This window comes from Podarcis muralis, chromosome 8 (assembly GCF_964188315.1).
Source record: "Podarcis muralis chromosome 8, rPodMur119.hap1.1, whole genome shotgun sequence".
NCBI classification, from domain to species: domain Eukaryota; kingdom Metazoa; phylum Chordata; class Lepidosauria; order Squamata; family Lacertidae; genus Podarcis; species Podarcis muralis.
This window is the reverse complement of record NC_135662.1, coordinates 1,396,994-1,410,220: the sequence shown is the minus strand read 5'-3', so window position 1 is coordinate 1,410,220 and position 13,227 is coordinate 1,396,994. Positions and strand designations below refer to the sequence as shown.

Genomic DNA, 13,227 nt, shown 5'->3' with positions numbered 1-13,227 from the left:
TTCATACATTTATTCATACGTTTTGTTTATATGCCGCTTTAGATTTTAAAGGGAAAAATCCCAAAGCAGTTTTCAACCTGAATGTGAAAGGACTCCCAAATGTCAGCCCCCCCATTCCTATCGCTCAAAAGTGGCTTCCCAAATTCCCCAATTTTCATTATTAGCCGCTGGTGTTGTTTTAAGGGCCCAAGTCTGCATGCCCAGGTCTTCACAAAGGGGCCAGATATCTGTGCCAAGGCAGGGCAAGGGGCGTCTAATGGATCTCCGAGCGGAGGGATTGGAGGAAGGGCAGCGCCTGGTGGCCAGTGGCTTCTGGCCGAAGAGAGCAGACTGGAGGCAGCCAGGCGGAGTCCGAGGAGGACCCAGGAGGAGGGGGCCACAGGGGTCAAGGGGGGTGAGGAGCTGATGGCGGAGCAGAGCTTTGGCTAAGGAAAGCGCAACATCACAGAGGAGGGAGAAGCAAAGTGAACTGGCGATGTGCTGAAGACAGGGGCGCCGACTTATAAAAAATATTGGGGGGGCCCATACCGGGGTCCTGCCCCGGGAAGTTTTCTAAGTTCCAATGTCAGCGGCGCCCGGCAGAGCAGCCCTCTCGGCCACGGCAGCCTGGCTCTCCCAGCCCCCAGGGGCCGCCCTCCTCCCTCGCGCACCCGCAGCGTTCCCGCCCGGGGAGGCGGCACCCCCAAGGACTCAGGTTCGGTTGTACCTGAGAAGCCGAGCACCTTGGCTCCCAAACAAATCGGCTTCTGAACAATCGAAACCCGGAAGTGAGTGTTCTGGTTTTCAAATGATTTTTGGAGGGCGAACATCCGGTGCGGCTTCCGATTGGCTGCAGGGGGCTCCTCTGGCAGAAGCCGCACTCTGGTTTTCAAATGGTTCCGGGAGTCGAATGGACTCCCGGAACGCATTCTGTTCGAGAACCAAGGTACAGTGGACGCTCGGGTTGCGAACGTGATCCATGTGGGAGGCACGTTCGCAACCCGCAGTGTTCGCAACTCACATTGCTGCGTCTGCGCACACACAGGTTGTGATTTAGCGCTTCTGCTCATGCACAAGTGCCGAAACCTGGAAGTAACCCATTCCGGTACTTCTGGGTTTCAGTGCATCCATAACCTGAAAATGCTTAAGCTGAAGCATCTGTAACCCGAGGTATGACTGTATGTACCAGTCCTAAGGAACTGGCCAAGTAAGGCAATCAGCATCTGCAGGTCCCTTGACAGACAGGAGAGAAGCCACACTCTTGGATTTCTGTTGGTAGATGCCTCTTCCTGAGATGCTTGTATTATGCTAATCATAGAATCATAGAGACAGAAGGGACCCCAAGGTCATCTAGTCCAGCCCCCTGCAATGCAGGAATCTTAGCTCAAGCATCCCTGACAGATGGCCACCTAGCCTCTCCCAGGGAGCAGAGACCGTCTGAACAGCTCTTATTGTCAGAAAGCTCTTCCTGATGTTGAGCCGGAAAAGTCTTTCAAAGCTGCTGCACACCTTTGTTTGGGGTCCTCCCCTCCTTGCAAATGTCAGTGGGAAGGAGGGCTCTGTTTCAACAGAAAAATAAAGATTCCCCCTTTCTTCCAGCTTCCACTCATTCGTCTCCGACTGATAATGGACTTGGGAGGCTTTGAGCCCCTTGGGGAGCTGAGCTGTAAAGGACAACCTCCAATTTTCATGCATCAGAAGGAGCCCAGGAGCCCCATCGGGGCTTACCCTGTGCAGGCTGGTTTCCCCCCCCACACACACACACAAACACACACACTGGGTTGCAATTTTGTGGGTCAGCTTTGGCTGGGAGAGGCAGCCCCCGTTAAGTCTCTGCCAGCCCAATAGCACAGCCCCCCCCCCCGCCAAGTCCATGGCAGGAGACAGGCAGCAGCACCCAGACCCCAGAGGCTGCCCTTGGGACTGGCGTTCCCACACTGCCGCCTCCGCAACAAAGGCCAGCGGCCAAGTCCCCCCCCCCCCCAGCCGCTTCCTTGGTCCCACAGGAAAGCCAGGCAGGGGCTGCACTACCTGCCCTCCGCCTCTTCCTGCTGCCCCCAACAGACAACCAGGCCTGCAAGCTTCCTCTTCTGACATTGCCCAGGCCCCCACACAGCCCCCCACCAGCAAAACGCCCAGGAGTTTGAAGGGACCCGAGGGCCACGCAGCCAAGGGGTCTAACTCTGCAGAGAAAAGCTTCCTGTCTTTCCTCTGCCCCCTCCCCACCGGAAAGGGATGGTGGCTGCAGGCTCTGCCCCCCCCCCCTTAACATCTGCAAAATGATTAAGGCTGATACATTGTGTTACAGGATTTTATCTAGGTAACTTCCCTGAGCTGTCAAGTTGAAAGGGTACATTCAGGCATAATATTTGCAACATTTAACAACTTTAAAGATGTCCCCCCCCCCCCTGTAATTTCCATAACAGTTGGAAGGACAAAAATATAACCTCCTATGACAACTCCTGCAACCCATGAGCTTTCAGACAAAGATCATGCATGGACAAATGTAAAGATCTTTGGAAAGTATTGATCGAAACCACAGTAACAAACAAATCAATGTATCTTCAAGGGAAAGAATAAGTAGATCCATTTGCATATATAGCTCTGTAGGCTTAATGAGATTCCCACAAAACATTAGGGAGGCCTTTCTGGTGGTGAGAGCAGTCAGACAGGGGAAGGGGCTTTTAGGGAGAGGTCGGGGGGGGGGGCATCTGCCAGGGATGCTTTAGCTGTGAGTCCTGAATTGCTGGGGGTTGGGCTGGATGACCTTTGGGTCCCTTCCACCTCTATGATTCCATGACCTTTAAGGGAAGTCACCTCCATCTTCGTCTCAGAGCAGATGCCCACAAGCCCTGGGCGGGAAGAGCCCGAGAGAGAGAGAGAGAGAGCCAGAGAGAGAGAGAGAGAGAGAGAGAGAGAGAGAGCCCGAGAGAGAGAGCCCGAGAGAGAGAGAGAGAGAGAGAGAAAGAGAGAGAGCGAGAGAGAGAGCCCGAGAGAGAGAGAGAGAGAGCCCGAGAGAGAGAGAGAGCCCGAGAGAGAGAGCCCGAGAGAGAGAGCCCGAGAGAGAGAGAGAGAGCCCGAGAGAGAGAGAGCCCGAGAGAGAGAGCCCGAGAGAGAGAGAGAGAGAGAGAGAGAGAGAGAGAGCCCGAGAGAGAGAGCCCGAGAGAGAGAGAGAGAGAGAAAGAGAGAGAGCGAGAGAGAGAGCCCGAGAGAGAGAGAGAGAGCCCGAGAGAGAGAGAGAGCCCGAGAGAGAGAGCCCGAGAGAGAGAGCCCGAGAGAGAGAGAGAGAGAGAGCCCGAGAGAGAGAGAGCCCGAGAGAGAGAGCCCGAGAGAGAGAGAGAGAGAGAGAGAGAGAGCCCGAGAGAGAGAGAGAGAGAGAGAGAGAGAGAGAGAGAGAGAGAGCCCGAGAGAGAGAGAGAGAGAGAGAGAGAGAGCCCGAGAGAGAGAGCCCGAGAGAGAGAGAGCCCGAGAGAGAGAGAGAGAGAGAGAGAGAGAGCCCGAGAGAGAGAGCCAGAGAGAGAGAGAGAGAGAGAGAGAGAGAGCCCGAGAGAGAGAGAGAGAGAGAGAGAGAGAGCGCCCGAGAGAGAGAGAGCCCGAGAGAGAGAGAGAGCCCGAGAGAGAGAGCCCGAGAGAGAGAGAGAGCCCGAGAGAGAGAGAGAGAGAGCCCGAGAGAGAGAGAGAGAGAGAGAGAGAGAGAGCCCGAGAGAGAGAGAGAGAGAGAGAGCCCGAGAGAGAGAGAGAGAGAGAGAGAGAGAGAGAGAGCCCGAGAGACAGAGCCCGAGAGAGCCCGAGAGAGAGAGAGAGAGAGAGCCCGAGAGAGAGAGAGAGAGAGCCCGAGAGAGAGAGAAAGAGAGAGAGCGAGAGAGAGAGAGAGCCCGAGAGAGAGAGAGAGAGAGCGCCCGAGAGAGAGAGAGAGCGAGAGAGAGCGCAGCCAAGCCCCCTTCACCGCCTGCCCCCCCCCGCCAGCCCCCTCTCCCCTCCTCCCTAGGCGGCAGCTCCGCCATGACCACAAACGGCGGCGGCAGCAGCAGCAGCCGCGCGCGGCCCGGTCTCCCCTCGCCGGCCGCGGGAGCCAAGGCGCGCGATAATTTGCTTAAATTATGTCAGCGGCGCCCGGCAGAGCAGCCCTCTCGGCCACGGCAGCCCGGCTCTCCCAGCCCCCGGGGGCCGCCCTCCTCCCTCGCGCACCCGCAGCGTTCCCGCCCGGGGAGGCGGCGCCCCCAGGAGAGGCGGCAGCAGCAGCCGCGCGCGGCCCGGGCTCCCCTCGCCGGCCGCGGGAGCCAAGGCGCGCGACGAGGGAGCCAAGGCACGCGATAATTTTTTTAATTATTGGGGGGGCGGAGCCCCCCCAATAAAATTTTTGAGGGGGCTCGGGCCCCCTCAGGCCCCATGGAGTCGGCGCCTATGGCTGAAGAGGTTGGGCAGAGGAGAGGAGACCAAGGAAAGCCTTGACTTCACCCCTGAAGGAGGGATTGGGGTGGGGGGTGTTTTTATTTATGGCCTGTCTTTCCCCCTGATGGGACTCAGCATGGCTTTGTCAGGTGTGCGTGCAGGAGCCGGGCCCTGTGACCAATAGGACTCTGCAGGACTGGGGCCTTCCTAGGTTTGTTCTGAAGAGGCAAGGCGCGGCCGCACAGGTGAGGCCGATTGGTAACTCACAGCACCTGGTGGCAAGAGCTGGGAAGGGATATAAGGTCAGCATTTCCTTTTCGGCTCTTTGCCACAGCAACACGCTTCCTGCCTTGATGCGTTTGGCTTCTTGCTTCCTGACCCCTGGACCCCTGACTTTGTGACTCCTGGCTTTCTAAGCCTTGGACTCTTGGCTTCCTGACTCCTGGCTTCTGGACGCCCGTTCCTGCTCCCACCCCTCCATCTTGCCCCCGGTCCCGACGTCCCCAGCCGGGACTTCGATCACCTGTGAACTGGACCATGACAGGCTTACAGATAAAAAGAACTGCAAAACACACAGAAAAGCAATCATTACTGTCGCCGGAAATCACCCCCCCCCTTTCAGTAACACGTACTGCACAAGCACCACACTCACATGTACACGTGTCCCCCTTTCTGACTTAAGAGGTGCCCCTTTTAGAGAGCCACCTCTTGAAAGCCTTCCGTAAATAAGGAAGCGCTGGTTTGACAGCTCTCTCTTTCAGCGCTCCACGCTGTCCTATCTTTATCGAGAGTAGACCGGACGACTGAACTCTAGGTCAACCAGCAACCGCGTTAACCAATCAGCGTTACCGAACAGCGCCCCTTGTGGCGGCCACGCTGGTACTGCAGGCTGCAAGCGTCTGCTCCCTCGCCTTTTGACAGCTCCCAAGTGATTGTTTCCGAGTTCACTGAACCGTGACTGATCTAATCAAAATGTTGCAAGTTGTTTCCGAAAGGGAAAGTGCTTTGAACTTCAGTGACTGTGTTCTTCATAAATTCACCAAAAATCAGCCGTACTATGGATTTTCACCGGACCACTTTTATTACGCTGCATATTACAAGGACTATCAAAGGGGGGCGGACTGGGGTGGCCGGCCATAATCCCTAAACCGTGCAGTCACGTACCAAGCTGCCCTTCTCCGGATGGCGGGGCAGCCTTGATGGCCCTCGGGAGGGCCCAGACGGTATGCCATCAGAAACACAATAAACTGCTTATGGGAGTGTATTCCACCCGACTCTGAATAAAGGACTCTGGCCGGATCCCCCTCAGGGGGTAGGAAGACTTCGCCCTTTCCTTTGTTCCTGTAAATGACTTGTGAGGAGGGGGCAGAGGAGGTCACTGCCAGGTGACAGGCTGCTCAGATTACCTAGGAAACTCCTCCTCGACTCCTCCTGTTCATTAATAAAATCATGATGTAGATATGATGTAATTCTGTGGGTGTAGTCAAGGGGATTAGTGGTTAATAAAAGTTAGGGTCTTCCATTGTTCGGGGCTTCCATCTTGCTTCACTTCGTGGACGGTGGGAGCCCTGTCGCGACAGTCTTTTCCAATAAAGACCAGGCCTACAGGCTGCTGTTTTGCTCTGACTTGCTCTGGTTGGTGTCTTCGTTTGTCCAAGGGAGCCCTCGGATCTTTCCTGTAACAGTTTTTGGCGACCGCGCTCAGGGACTCTTGGTTCTCCTGTAAAGGTGAGAGGGGAGATAGAGGGGATCAGGCGCCACTGGGCAACCTTAGCCCAGGGATCCTTTTCCTCTCCCTGCCTCCTCTTTGCGGGCGGTAATCAACCGTCACCAAAGACCTAACCAGAGAGAGCAAAGGCGAGGTAAAGCCGGCTAAAGGGAAAGGATCCCGGGATCGACGGGGGACAACAACGGACGTGAGTATAATTGTGAAGTAAATACATTGGGAGGGGGGTGGAAGTAACGTCTCCACAACAGCCAGACTTTTCTCCTTTATTTCCAACGTTATTCTTATAAATCGCTCTCCCTTTCTTTCTCCGTTTTCCCCTCGGAGCGTGGCCAGGAAAACGTGGTGCTTGCTGTATTTCTGACGTCCTTTCTCGGAGTCGGCCAAAGGCGTCCTCTACAATCTCTCCTTTTCTCTCCCCGTTTTCCCCTCGGAGCGTGGCCAGGAAAACGTGGTGCTTGCTGTATTTCTGACGTCCTTTCTCGGAGTCGGCCAAAGGCGTCCTCTACAAAAACTCTCTCCTTTTCTCCCCCGTTCATCCTCTCGGAGTGTGGCCAGGAGAACGTGGTGCTTATTGCTTCTCTGATGTCCCTTTTCGGAGTCGTCCAAGGGCGTCCTTACCAACTTCCCTCTGCTTTCCCTGTTTACGCAAATGAAGCCGCCCCTCCTGCTCGGCGACCTTTGTTAGGGATGACCCGAGTACGTGAGAACGCAAGGTCATTTGTTTTCCTTTCACCACTTTGTTTTCTCGGGTCCTGATCTGGCACTGCACTGCGCAGGCGTTCAGTAAGGAGTCCGAACTTAGTCCAAAGACTAGGCAGGAGGCTGTTGTGGAAGATAGAGGGGAGGTTCACTATTGGGGCCCCACACTAGGGTTAGTGTCAAACTGTGCTGTGGTTAAGGTTCCGGGCAGAGACCCGTGGTTAAGGTTCCGGGCAGAGACCCGTGGTTAAGGTTCCGGGCAGAGACCCGTGGTTAAGGTTCCGGGCAGAGACCCGTGGTTTAGTTTCCGGGCAGAGACCCGTGGTTTAGTTTCCGGGCAGAGACCCGTGGTTTAGTTTCCGGGCAGGGACCCGTGGTTTAGGTTTAAGAATACTAGTAGGTAGGGATTGTGTTAGGTCAAGGATACTCAGAATACTGAAAGACTCTTTCTTTTACCCTTTTTTTTTCTTCCTTCCCTTTGCCCTCGTCCCTTGTGTGTGTACTCTTGTTCTTCTCCGTCTTTAGTGTACTTCGTTAGTGAGAGCATTAGTCTAAGAGGAAAAAGAGGATGGGGGCCCAGACTTCCAAGCATTCAGATTGGACTCCTCCCGGCGACAAGGCTTCCGCGGAGCCTTTCCGCCTCAGGGAGGACTCTGACACCCCTCTTCAATTTGTCCTTCTAAACTGGAAAGAATTGAAAGGGAGGAAGGGACTCTCAAAGTCCAAGTTGAGGGACCTTTGCAACACCTCGTGGGTCGCTTTTACCCACCACCTGGAGCCAGCTGCCAGATGGCCACCCCATGGCTCTTTTAACCTCCAAAAGATGCAAGCACTTAAATCCTACCTGGCTGACGAGAGGCCCCGACAACTATACTACCTGAACGTCTTTGCCGAAGCCCGCGAATTATTTCAACGGCAGCAAGCCCAGGTAGTCCGCCAAATGGCTGTTCTAAAAACAAATGGACCCCCCCCCATACGATGAGATCAGGGCCCAAGAGGAACAGTTGGATAGGACCCTTGTCCCCTTCTACTATCCCGAACCTCAAGCACCCCGACGACCAGGACCTGGGGCAGGAGAAAGGGCCGGGGCGGGAGGGGGGGGCACAGGACCCAGGGAAGACAGAACAAACCCGCCAGCCACTGCCCCCTCCCAGAGCGCATCTAACTCATTGCCGCCCGATCCTTCCTCAACCGCATCCAACCCAGAAGGGGACCAAGTAGACTTGGACCTTGGGCCCCTACTCAATGGGCAGCTTCTAACCGAAGGAAGAGAGGGACCTGTCTCCAGCAGAACTAGAAACAGAGACTATTTGCAAAACGGAGAAATAGAAGGCGCCTTTCCACTGCGTGCCTTGCCTATTCCCCCCGCCAGGGCAGGAGACCCTCCCCGCATGGTTTTTACTCACCAGCCCTTCCTTACTTCGGACCTGATGAACTGGTCCGACAAGATGCCCTCTCTACGGGACGACCCTGACAAATGCCACCGCCAGGTAGCCACCATCTTCTCCACTCACAACCCCACGTGGGCGGACGTCCATATGTTGCTTGGAGCCCTTTTTAATGAGGCAGAGAAAAGGGAGATACTAGTGAAAGCAGGGGAGGCTCTCGCTAGAGAAGGTTACCAACCAAATCGTCCCGCCACAATGACCCCACTGACCGCTCAGACGTTGCTTAACGACCCTGATTGGGACTATAACACTGATAATGGCATATGGGGTTTGAAGATTTTTAAGAAGGCCATCCTAGACGGCATTAAAGCTGCAGGACAGCGAACCGTAAACTGGACCAAAGTCCAGGCAGTCCTTCAAGGACCTGATGAGCACCCCTCTGACTACTACTCTCGGCTAGTCTCCGCTATTAAGACCTGGGGTGGAATAGACCCGGAGAGCCCACAGCATGAAGTAATAGTCAAAGGATTTTTCAAAGACCAAGCCACGGCAGACATCCGAAAGGCATTAAATTCACACCTCGGATACGATGGAAAAACCATAAACGAAATCCTTTCCATCGCAAAGTCCGTCTTTAACTCGAGAGATGAAAGGAAGAAGAAAGACCAAAAACCCGATCCTCTTAAGATATTAGCGTATGCAGCCGGAGTCCCTAACCCCAAAGAAAAGTTTAAATCAGGCGGACCGGAATTACAGGACAACCGTATCTGCTTCCACTGTGAAGGAGTTGGGCACATAAAAAGATATTGCCCCCTTCTGACAGGAGCCAGAAGATCTGAAAATAGGGGTTCAAAGCCATACAGACCAGAGTACAAGGAAACTACTTTCCCTAAAGGTAGGGAACCTACCTACCTGTACGAATCGAGCCGACCCCCAGCTCAAACGCAGCCACACACAGGACCTCCGCAACCACGGCCCCGAAACCCACCTTACGACGCCTCCAACCCCTTTAGACAAGGAAACCGTCCCGCAAATCCGACCCACGAAATGGTGATGGAAGAATACCAGGAATATTGACAATTAAAGGCAGATCCCGCCTCTTTCCCATTTCTTTGCCCAGTCTTGCATCTGTCCTCATCCGACCCCATATGCACTATGCAAATTGATGGACAGCCCTATGACTGTCTCCTAGACACTGGAGCCACTTACTCCACACTTACCAACAGCCATTTGACCCCGGGAGAGGAAACCAAAACTGTAATGGGGCTTGATGGGATCCCCCGCAATTGCCCCCTATCCAAACCGGCAAAGGTCTCCGTGGGACCTCTATCAATTAAACATACCTTCCTATTAACTTCCAGTCCGGTCAACCTTCTGGGGAGGGATCTGCTTTGTAAGCTAAATGCTACCATCCAATGCGGCCAAGAAGGAATTTATTTGCATATGCCAAACGACTCCATATTCAACTTCCAAGGAATCCTTCAAGAGGCTAATAACAAGCCCATTGATCTTCCTCCTGAACTTCTAAATAGCGTTCCCCCTTGGCTATGGGGAACTGAATCGACCTCTGTTGGACTTTTAAAATCTGCAACCCCAGTAAAAGTTAACTATAGGAAGGACCTACCCTTTCCCTGTACAAAACAATATCCCCTACCTCCCGATGCGATCGAGGGACTCACTCCAATGATTGATGAGTTTTTAAAGATGGGGGTTCTGGTTCCCTGTGCCTCACCCTGCAATACCCCCCTGCTTCCAGTCAAGAAGCCAAATACCAATCCAGTGAAATGGCGCTTGGTACAGGACCTTCGATTAGTCAATTCTTTTGTTATCCCCAGACACGCCGTGGTAGCGAACCCCCACCACCTTTTGAGTACCATCCCGGAGGGAACTGTAGTTTACTCCGTCATAGACCTGTGTTCTGCTTTCTTCAGTATCCCTGTGGATCCGGAAAGCCAGTTTCTCTTTGCCTTTACCTGGCAAACCGGCCAATTAACGTGGACCCGGTTACCCCAGGGGTACGTAGAGTCCCCAGCAATTTTCTCTTCCATATTGCACCAAGACCTTCTTGATGTGAACCTTCCGGGGGGCTCCACCCTCAGGCTTTACGTAGATGACATCCTCCTTTGTGGGCGGGATTTGGAATCCTGTAAATCGGACACTATAGCTCTCCTGACGATATTAGCATATAAGGGACACAAGGTGTCTCCAAAGAAGATACAATATTGCCAAAAGGAGGTGAAATATCTTGGCCACATTCTTGGAGAAGGTACCCGTGCCCTCACCACAGATAGGATCGAGGCTATAACAAGACTACCCCTTCCCAAAACCAAAAGACAGCTCAGAGGTTTCATCGGAATGAGTGGATTTTGCAGAGCATGGATCCCCCGTTATGGAGAATTCACCCGCCCACTCACTGAGATGACACATGATAGCGCCCCAGACCAATTACAATGGACCGCTGAAGGGCTTGAAGCCTTCGAAGCCATCAAACGCGAACTGAGGTCCTCGCCCGCCCTCGGACTTCCTGACTATAGGCTACCCTTCTCTCTGTTCGTCCACGAAAATAAAGGGGTAGCCTCTGGTGTCCTTACCCAACCCTTCCAGGGAAGGAACAGACCCGTTGCATATTACAGCCTCCAGCTAGACACAACTGTGCTGGGGAACGTGGGCTGCCTTAGAGCAGTGGCAGCTGCAGCACTACTCCTAGAGAAGGCTCAAGAAACTGTTTTAGGACATGAACTGACCGTAAACGTGCCCCATGCCGTGGCCACTCTACTTAGCTTACAAGGTTGCCAACGGTTCACGATACAAAGGTTGAATAGGTATGAAGCCATCCTCTTAAGCCCGTCAAATGTCACCATAAAAAGGGTAAATTCCCTCAATCCGGCTACTCTTTTGCCCCTTCCCGACGATGGCACGCCACATCATGATTGTTCACAAGTAGTCCGCCATACCGAAAGACCGCGGGAGGACCTTGACTACCTACCCCTGACTAGTCCTGATCTTATACTGTACACGGACGGGAGCTCGAAAATGGTGGGAGGTGAACGAAGGAGCGGATATGCAGTGGTTAGTGACACTGACACCCTGGAAGCACGCCCAATACATGCCAAATACAGTGCCCAAGCGGCCGAACTAATCGCTTTAATCCGGGCATGTGAACTGGCAGCAGGAAAGAGGGTCACCATTTACACAGACTCCAAATACTGTTTCGGTCTAGTTCACGCTACCGGACAAATCTGGTTGCAGAGGGGTTTTCTCACCGCAGCAGGCACCAAAATCGCCCATGCACCCCTAGTACAACGCCTTATGAACGCAATACATCTTCCCGAGGAAATAGCAGTGGTCCACTGTAAAGCCCACACCAAGGGAAAAGACCCAGTATCCGTGGGGAACCGCTGTGCTGACCACATGGCGCAGGAGGCAGCCCTCCAACCGCCGTCCCCTGAAAACGAATTCCAGGGCGCCCAAGTTCCGTCTGACGTAGACTTTGACCTAATGTACAAAACGGCCACCCCCGAGGAGAAGAAAGGGTGGGAAGAACATGGAGCCGTTCTGGAGGACGGCATCTGGTACCTCCCCGACAAGAGACTCATAATGCCTAGACTATGGGTGCCCAAGCACGTGAGAGTCCTACATCAGTTCACCCACTGGGGGAGGGACAAGCTTATAGACTCAGTTCAACGCTGCTGGTATGCCCCAGGACTAGCCCTTGCCGCAAAGACAGCAGTCAAAAACTGCCACACCTGCCAAACCTTTAATCCAAAGCATACCGCCAGATGTCCGCCAGGGGCTCGACCGTGGGCTTTTGTTCCTTTCGAGAGTCTTCAAGTTGACTTTATAGATCTGCCCCCTTGCCAGGGCTACAAGCATGCCCTCGTCATCATTGATCAGTTGACCGGATGGGTGGAATGCCTCCCAGCTCGGCGGGCTAATGCCCAAATGGTCGCAAAAGCCCTACTACAAGACATCATACCACGTTTTGGGGTCCCACGGCACCTGGACAGTGACAGGGGCTCCCACTTCACCTCTGAGATAGTACAGCAAGTCGCCAGAGCCCTAGGGATAAAATGGAAACTACACACTCCGTACCATCCCCCATCGTCAGGCCAAGTTGAGAGAATGAATCAACAGTTAAAATCACAGCTAGGAAAACTCTGTAAAGACTCTGGAATCAAGTGGATCAATGCTCTCCCCTTGGTCTTACATAATCTCAGAGCATGCCCCCGAGGGAACCTGAATCTGTCCCCCTATGAATTGCTCTTTGGGAGACCCTCCCCCGTATATAACACCCAGTTCCCAACGTCTGGGTTAGAAGTAGGTGAGTCAGAATTAACACAATACGTGATACAGCTCCAGAGACAACTCATTCGCCTCCACAGATATGCTGCCTCAAGCCAAAACATTCCCCTAGATGAAAACATTCACTCGTACCAACCGGGGGACTGGATACTAGCTAAAACCTATCACAAGGTACCCCTACAGCCCACCTGGGAGGGCCCCTACCAAGTACTCTTAACCACTCCAACTTCTGTTAAGGTAGCGGAAAAGACAGCCTGGTTGCATCACACCCGCTGCAAGCCGGCCTCGCCACCCGAACCCACTCCGGACGGGACACCCTACCACATCCCAGGCCGACCAGCAGACGACGACGACACCCCTGAGGAGGCCCAACAGACCGGACCAGATCGGGGCACGAATCGAGCCCAACAGACCGGACCAGATCGGGGCACGAATCGAGCCCAACAGACCGGACCAGATCGGGGCACGAATCGAGCCCAACAGACCGGACCAGATCGGGGCACGAATCGAGCCCAACAGACCGGACCAGATCGGGGCGTGAATCGAGCCCAAAAGACCGGACCTGACACGCCCCACGCATCTGCACGTTGGACTTCTGAGATCGTTACAACAACCGACCAGGACGACCAACCCCCAATACGCCTCAAACTTCGCAAAACATACCCAGCTTGACAGCTCCGCAGTTTGACAGCTCGCAGTTTGACAGCTCCGCCGTTTGACAGCTCCGCAGTTTGACAG

General features: G+C 54.1%; 1 protein-coding gene across 1 annotated transcript in view; it reads right to left on the bottom strand.

Moving 5' to 3' along the window:
• The window catches only part of LOC114600146 (uncharacterized), a 58,942-nt gene that overhangs the window by 274 nt on the left and 45,441 nt on the right, over positions 1–13,227 (bottom strand). The window lies entirely within an intron of this gene.